Source organism: Arachis ipaensis, chromosome B3 (genome assembly GCF_059453495.1).
Source record: "Arachis ipaensis isolate K30076 ecotype BB chromosome B3, ASM5945349v1, whole genome shotgun sequence".
NCBI lineage: Eukaryota > Viridiplantae > Streptophyta > Magnoliopsida > Fabales > Fabaceae > Arachis > Arachis ipaensis.
Window position 1 is genome coordinate 101,441,533 of NC_142438.1, and position 9,015 is coordinate 101,450,547.

Genomic DNA, 9,015 nt, shown 5'->3' on the forward strand with positions numbered 1-9,015 from the left:
AGAATTTATCTCATTACGTCATCTCCAACATTGGAAGAAAGTCTAATGAGACTAGCTAATCTCAATCCAAAAGTCCTAATCGACTTACTAATTAAAATAGCAAAAGATTAGCGTCAATGGAAATAATATTCCATAAGTCCTAATCAACTCACTAATTTAATTAGCAAAAGATTAGCGTCAATGGAAACAATATTAGCTAACAACTCTAGATCACCAACATGAGTTGGGTTTTCATGACTCAAGATTGCCCAATTACTCTTTCCAAGCCAAGAATGCTCAAATCTACTCTAACATCCTTCCAAGCATTTTATCAAACACTTGGAAGGCATACATGGAAAGCATAGTAAATGTGCAAGAATAATAAAATCTACCAACTACCAATAGCAAGAAAAGTAAAATCAATAACTCAAATCAACAATAAAAATAACATCAAACATAAAATTGCATTAAAGGAAAATTAAGATCCAACAAGGTTCATGAACATAAAAGAAACAAAATAAAAGAAATGGACAAGTAAAAACTAGAAGAGTAGAGATGTAACAACAAGAAATTAAAAGGAGAAACCAAATCAAAACAAGAATTAAAAGTTGGATTTAAGAAAATTAAACCTAAACTACCCTAAATTCTAGAGAGAAGAGAGAGCTTCTCTCTCTAGAATTCTACTCTAAAACATGATGAAAACTAAACTATGACTGCTTGGTTCATTCCTCCTTCAATCCTTGGGTTCAATAGCATCAGAAATGGGTTGGATTGGGACCAAAATGAACTGCAAAATCGCTGGGGGCGATTTCATTAAAGTGGGCCACGGACAGCATCGGTGCGCGCGCGCAAAGTGCGCGTGCGCGCCCCTGAACGCGAAGCAACATATGGCAAAATTTATATCATTTCGAAGCCCCGGATGTTAGCTTCCCAACGCAACTAGAACCATCTTATTTGGATCTCTGTAGCTCAAGTTATGGTCGTTTGAGTGCCAGGAGGTCAGGCTTGACAGCTTTACGGTTCCCTCATTTCTTCATGAGTTCTCCCACTTGCATGCTTTTCTTCTCACTTCTTCCATCCAATACTTGCCTTATGAACCTGAAATTACTCAACAAACATATCAAGGCATCGAATGGAATTAAAGTGAATTAAATTTAGCTATTTTAGGGCCTAAAAAGCATGTTTTCACATTTAAGCACAAATCAAGGGAGAATTGCAAAACTATGCTATTTCATTGAATAAATGTGAGAAAAGGTGATAAAATCCCTCAAAATAAGCACAAGATAAACCATAAAATTGGGGTTTATCAAAACTCCAACTTCTCTCTAGGATTTTACTCTCTCCATTGCAATTCTCCTTTGATTTCTTGGTGAGATCCATTGTTAATTCACTTTTGCTTTGATACAAGTTGTAAATCTACTCTTCTTCTACTCTCAATTAGTGCTCTTTTGATTCATTCACTTGGACTTTAGGTTTGTGACCTTGTTACTTTGAATTTTGATTAATGAATTGAGGAATTTTATTCAATTACTTGATTGTTGATGATTTCTTGAATTAGATAGGTTTAATTCAATTCCTTTATCTCAATTTCATCATGTCTCGTATGATTACCCACCAATTATTTGTGAAAATGACAACCCTAGCTATGGAGTAGATTTCTCTTACTTGGCTTAGGGATTGAGTTATTGGACACTTGAGTAGTGGATGTCAATTGTTGATTGGGAATTGAGAATTGCTAATTGACTTGGAGTGCACTAAAGCTAGACTTCCCTAGGGTTAGACTAGGACTTGTGACTCAAGTTAGTTACTTCCTCTTAAATTTCTTCCATTATTAGGGGGTTAACTAAGTGGAGCAATAGTCAATTGTTATCACAATTGAAGGAAACTACAATGATGGAACTTCCAATACTCACCCTTAGCCAAGACCTTTATCTTAATCAATTGTTGTTTACCTTTGTTAGCTTGAATTCTTGCACCAACTCTCAAAACCATAAAATACTTGCTAATCAATAATGTGCATTCTAAGGCAATTCCTAGGGAGGACGACCCGGGACTAATACTCTCGGTCATAGATTTTAGAATTGTTTGATGTGATATTTGCATGTCGGTTAGACTATACTCACGATTGGATTCATTGCTAATTTCTATACCGGCATAAGAATTTCGTTCATCAGTCTGTGGATAAAAAACAAAGGAAATCATTACAAGCATTGAACCTTAAGGAGGAGAAAGGTAAGGCGCCAAAAGCTTTGCTAAGTCTGAATGTAGCTTAATCCTTTCACTGACCAGATCCGAAAGTGCTTCAATTTGCTCATATTCTTCGTATTGATCCTTGCCAAGCTGCTTCTCATATTCTTCTTGTTTGGCCTCAATGGAACGAATTTATTGTACAAGCTTCTGGTTCTTGTGTTGGATAGTGGCTAGAGGTGTTGCTATATCAGCTTTCCTCTTTCGAATTTCGGCAAGTTTCTCATTGATTTGAGCAAATTCTGTTTCGAGTTCTCTTTCTTCCTTGTCATAATAAGCTTGAGCGGAAAAGGCTTGGGAGATTCTTAAGTAAAATTTTTCACGGGAAGCTTTTATAGGCTGGAGATCTGCAATATAGCTATTTGATTCAAACTAAATTTTAGCCACTTTATCTTTGACTTCTTGCAGCTTATCTTGAGCAGATATACACATGTCAGCAACTTTTATGAATTTTCTATTTATAGCAGAGTGTTGGGATAGAACCTGAAGTTCAAGAGATGAACCTAGGACATCAGACAGAATTGGGTTCAAGGTTGCATTATTTGTCCATTCAACAGGTGGATAATCCAGAAGCTTGAGAAGGGCCAAAAGTTGTTCTCGAGAACTAACACTCGGCTTAGGTGGGAATTTGGATGTAGAAGGACCTGTAAGTGCGGTGGTAGAAATGGGCACCTTATCCTCCTGAACAACCTGATTCAGGATGGTAACTAGTGTAATCAGGTCAGCATCCGTGGATTCAGAGACTATGCCCAGATCTCTAGATCCTAAACCGGGAGGAGTTAGAAGTTTAGCATTCTTGAATGGACTAGAAATTCTTTGTGGAGAAGGGATGGTTTCCAAAACTCGGGATGGTGAATCTGAATCGGTGGCAATAGTTTCAGGGACTCGAGAAGGAGAGTCAGAATTAGGAGCCGTTTGGAATCCAGTAGAGGTTACAACTTGGTTTAGTGGAGAAGAATGTTCAATACTTAAAACCTGTGTTGGAGAATGGTGAACACATTCTTCTGTTAAATCAACTACTTGGGTCTCAATTAAATTTGGAGGAGCTACCTGGCGAGGTTCAGCAGATTCAATAGTTTGAATTGATGAATGAGATGCTTTCTGTCTTAAATCTTGTTGATGTTTTTGAGGTGGTTGGTCAGGTGCAAGAGTTGAAGTGATTGATTGAGCAGCAGTAACAGGCTAAAATATAACAAACATCAGTCGAAGTAGTCTAATTGAATCAATATATTTGAAAACAATATAATATTACCGGAACAGGTCTTTTTCTTCAAATCAAAGGAGAGCCTGAATCCGAATCAATTGTATCATCCAACTTCGAGGATGCAGCAAAGAGATTTTGGATGGATGGCTCATTATCATCAGAAGAGCTTTCGCTCGATTGTTGCAACTGTAACTGAAAAAAGGGTGAAATCAAGAGGATTGCAAGCGGATGTGGTTTTCGAAGAATTTCGGTTTAAATATATATATACAAATAAAGAGTAATTACCCTTCTAGAAGCTCTTGAAGGAGTTCGTCGACTTTTCTTTGGCGGTTGTCGTGAAAAAGCTGTAGCTTCGGCTTTCCTTTTTGGAGGTATCTTGGGAGAGCCTTCAGCAGCAGAGACCACTCGGACAACAAAACGCTTGATCTCTTCTAAAGTACGACTGTACTTAGAATAGTAAGTGGTCCACCAATCGAAGCAAGATTTTGTAATGAATGAGCTTCGATCATAAACAAGATGATTATAACCCTCTGAGAGGCAAACATCAAGCTCTTTCTTCGAAGCCAAAGTGACATGGCAAAAGGGTTTGCTGTTCCTGGGGAGTGGAGTGGGGATAGCTTGTGAGAAGCCTAGTTGCCTGGCTGTATAGTGAGGAGCATACAGAGTGGCTTTGAAGCATTCCTTTTTGTGTTGAGGTAGTCCTGTTGGAATCACTTGCACAGCTAGTAGATTTGCCCAACTTATGTTGGGAAGTTCCTTCTCTTCGGTTTCATTGGGGACGAAGAGATGTTCGAGCCGGGCAGGACCACAATTTCGATGCAGAAAAGGGGTGAAATTGAGGTCCTCATTATGAAAATCTTTACAGGAGTGGAAAAAAGAAAAAAACAGCCCAAAATCGATCTTCATTCGATTGAGCTTCTAAAAAATTTGGTTTGAAATTAGCCAAGTGAAAGCCTTCGATATGCTGTTTGTCTAAAACACCACCTCCAGGCTTTATCATATATTTTTTTGAAAATGGCATTAAGCCAGAGTTGGAAAAGCCAAAGAAGGCCTCCCGTACTTATCAAGTAATTGTTTCGAAGACAATTGACAAACTGGCCAAGTTCTTCGAAAATATGCCCTAGAAGTAGCTTGGCTAAGTTGAGGTTATTTCCTTCATGAAGGAAAGCAGCAAGAGGAAGGAAAAGCTTCTGCATTTGAATGCTTTGGGAGCAGAAAATAATTGCGTTTAACCAATAGAACAAAAAGACCACATGTTCATCATCTGTAATAGGGTCACCCTCTGCGCCCATATGATGAGCAATGAAGTCACTGTAGGAAGTCATAGGAGCAATGTTGTACTGATGCTTAGGCTGCATATCAGAAGTAAAATCTACAGGTCTAATCGGGAGTCCTGTAATGGCAGCTACATCGAGAAGTGAGATACCAATCATTCCACAAGGAAGGTGAAAATTATTGGTAGTCCTGTTCCAGAAAAAAGTTACGGCTCCAATCATCCAAGGAAGTGTCGAAGGAGAAAAATGAGAAAGTCTCAGAAGGTCTTGAATCCCAAGAGCCCCCCAAGCAGCGTTCTTCGACGGTGCAAGATGCTCATGCCAGGCTGTGAAATCAGTTCCACAAGGGGTGATTTTAGGGTTATTCCTGAAGGGTTTTTGATTGTTAAAGAAGAGGATGTCAAGGTCCTGATTAATCAATAAGTTCTCCCCTTGAGCATTGGGGAAGAAAGGGAATTTTCTGTTCGCCCTTTCCAAATTCTCAATGGGACCAACAAAACAATGGGTATCTTTACCCACAGTAAAGGGAATAAGGATTCTGCAGTCATCAAGTTGAAGCTGTGGGTCATCAATGACCTGGTTTAGCACGTGTAAGGCCGGAGGAGCCTATGGTTGCAATGTAGAACGTTTGCCCTTGTCCTGAGCAGCAACGTGAGATGAAGTAGCAGCTATTGATGAGCAGAGGAAAACGAAGGAAAGAAAATAGAAGCAACACAAGAAAGAAGAATGTAAGAGATGTGGAGAAAATGAGAATTCAAGAAAATTAAGCAAAGATGGAAGGTTTAAATTTAAAGGGGGGTTTGACCATTGTTACAGAAAGAATTCAAAGAGAAAGGAGGTAACTTTGCGAAGAAGGTGAAGTGGTGGAGAGAGAAATTGTGAATCGTGAGAGACGTGTCAAACGGGTCAGAATTAATGAAGAAGATAAACGGCAATTATGATCAGTTAAAGTGATTGAAGACTGGATTAGGATTAAGTGTTTCGTCTTCCAAGAAATGACTTCGAAAGTAAACACATTAATCCTAGGAGGAAATTTGTTAGTCGAAATAATTATTTTCGAAAGATTAAGCTGATTCGAAATGTTGGTGAAGTGTTGAAAGGGGAGCAGAGGCCAAAAGGACACACATGCAAGCGTTGAGTGGAAAAAATTTTAAGAGATCAAAATGGACCGATCTCATTTAAATTAGTTCAATCTATATATTTGTTCACAATCCATATGATGTGCGGTGTTTAATAAGTTTTAAAAAAGAGTAAATACCCTTTTCGGCCCCTGTCCTTTTTAAAAATTGACTACACGCCCCCTAACCTTTATAAATTACCAAATCGGCCCCTATCCATATACTCCGTGATACCAATTAGCCTTTCCATTGGTTTCTCCGTTCAAAGTCATCGGAAAACGCTGAGGTGTAACGTGCAGCCCATGACGTTGTGTTGGATCATCATACGTGGAATGCTCTGTGGGCATTGGGACAATTAAGCCCTTGCACACTCAGCAAAGCGACGTCGTTTTGCTTGGCATTCTTTTGCTCATTTGGGGGTGAAATCCCATTCTCCCCCTTGTGCACACTTCAGTTACCATACATCACCCTCGTTCTCTACTCAAAATTACGAAGAAACCCTAAGAGAACGAAACGTTTCCCCCCAAGCAAGCTGACAGATACTTCCAACACGGAGGCGTTGACGGTGCTGCAGACGGAGGAACTGACGGCGCTACTAAGGTTAGTGTCGCTATCTGATCTTGAAGCTTCGTTAGCTTGTGTTGCTCAAAAATATTTTTCCTGAACTTGGTTTTTGTTAATGATGATTTGGATTAGTGATCATCCCATACATGTTCTAAAATGTTAAAATGAGGTCTGATGGAAGTAGTTAGTTAAGTTCTAATTATTGCACATTGTTGTTCTAATAAATATCATATGAAATAGTCCCTGTTTTTCATCATGGGGGTTGGTTTGAATGGGATGAAGATGGTGCATTGTACTACCACGATGGAAGTGTTGAGACATTTCTTCCATTAGACATAGATTATTTTAATTTCAAGGATTTGGAGGAGATGTTCAAGGGTTTAGGGTATACAAGCTACAAACAGATGTATTGGTATGATGGTAGTGCCCCCGATTTAGAGTCTGGGTTGCATGTTCTTAAAGGAGATAAGGAAATCAATGAAATGTGTGATAAAAAGATGGAGAATGTGGAGTCAGATTTGCTGGTTATTTATTTTGAGCATGATGTTAGTCAACCAGTATATGGGCCAGATGTTGTTGAGGTAAATTCGTCTTCTTCAGATGACGGATATGAGACAACTGAAGACGAACCCTACAGACCCCCTCCACCTGGATTCGAATCTGATAGAAGTAGTAGTGATGAGGAAGTTAATGTACAGAGGAAGAGTGTGAGGAAGAAGCAGTCTAGTGTGAGGATGAAAGAGGCAATGGATGCTGGACAAAAGTGTACTAAGAAGAAGAGTTGTGTTAGACAACAGACACCTAAAAAGAAGAAGAATGTGCCACCTGGTAGAATAGATGATAAGGACATGTCTCCTAGGACTAAGAAGAAGAAGGCAAAAAGGTGTGTTGGAAGAAAAAGAAAACATGTTCTATCCCAACAAGAAGCAAACAATGTGCCAAATACTGGGCCTAGTGGAGATCAAAGTAATGGGCCAGCTGAGGTTGAACCAAATGATGAGGCAAGAGATAAGCCCAATTCAGATCCAGTGGCTGAGGAATTGGACTCAGACCTAGATAAGCCATATCAATATGAGTCTGAGGCATTTAACTCCCCAATATCTAGTTCAGATGAGGAGCATAAGGCAAGATATCCTTACTTCAATGAGGATGCAGAGTATGGTGAGGTTCAGTTTCAGGTTGGACAACACTTTGAGACCATGGCAATGTTCAAGCAAGCACTTAAGGACTACTTTGTATATGAGGGTAAAGAGCTTATGTATTTGAAGAATGAACCCAAGAGGATTAGAGCAAGGTGTGCTAAGGAGGGTTGTCCATGGCTGGTGTTTTTCTCTCATAATAGTTAAAGTCTAAGTTTTCAAATCAAGACATTCATTGGAGAGCACAACTGTGGCAAGAATTTGAGCAGTAACATGGCTGATAGAGCTTGGGTGACAAGTAAATTGGTAAAAAGGTTGGTAACTCAACCTCTAATGACTCCGAAAGAGGCACTAGAGCACATGAAACAAGACTACAATGTCAATGTACATTACAGGATGATATACAGAGCTTTGAAAGCTGCTAAAGTGCAAACAATTGGAAAGGAGCGAGAACAATATGGAAAGCTACATGACTACTTAAATGAAATTCACAGAAGCAATCCAGGTTCCACTGGGATGATTGATGTAATTTCTCAACTGGAGCGTCGTCCACTGTTCAATAGGTTGTACATTTCACTGGATGCTTGCAAGAAAGGCTTCAAGGCGGGCTGTCGCCCTCTGATCGGATTGGATGGATGCTTCTTAAAAGGGTACTTCGGTGGTCATCTTTTGTCAGCTGTGGGGCAAGATGCCAATAATAGTTTCTTTGTAATAGCATTTGCTGTAGTTGAAGCTGAGAACACTGATCCCTGGAAATGGTTTCTTTCAATCCTGCACGATGATCTTGGTCCGGTGGCTGCCAATGGGTGGAACTTCATGTCCGACCAGCAGAAGGTAACATGAATTCCTTCTTTATGTTTCTTTTTGTTATATGGTTTGTGTGTTGTGCTTACTTGTTAATTCAACTCTTGGCTGACTTGTTATTGCAGGAGTTGGCTAAGGCATTGCATGAGGTTATGCCACAAGCCCATCATAGAAATTGTGTCTTACATATATGAAAAAACTTCATCAAGCACTTTAAGGACAAGCACACAAAAGGGCTAGTTTGGAAGGCTGCTAAGAGCACAACAATGAGAGAATTCAAAGACAACATGGAGCTTGTGAAGAAGGTGAACAAGGATGCTTAGGAGTATCTACGGAAGTTTGATCCCGGTGCATGGACGAAGGCTTACTTTAGCCATGGCCCGAAGTGTGACAATATCACCAATAACATGTGAGAAGTTTGGAATGCCAAAATCGTGGAGTACAGAGAGATGCCAATTTTAACTATGTGCAAGGAGCTTCGAAGTTACATTATGCGAAAAATGGCAGGGCACAAGCACAAGTTAAGCAAATGCATGGGTAAGTTGGCTCCAGTTCAACAACTAAGGCTGGATGAGTACATCATTCCTGAGAGCAACAAGTAGACAGCAGAGTGGGTTGGGGATGAAGCAAGGGTATTGTTTGAAGTCCAAAGATACCAGACAAGAGTGGCTGTCAATTTGCAAAGG

At 39.7% G+C, this 9,015-nt stretch overlaps 1 pseudogene; it reads left to right on the forward strand.

Moving 5' to 3' along the window:
* Window positions 1-4,950: 4,950 nt before the first annotated feature.
* Window positions 4,951-8,523, forward strand: LOC148571809 (uncharacterized; annotated as a pseudogene).
* The last annotated feature ends 492 nt before the right edge of the window (window positions 8,524-9,015 follow it).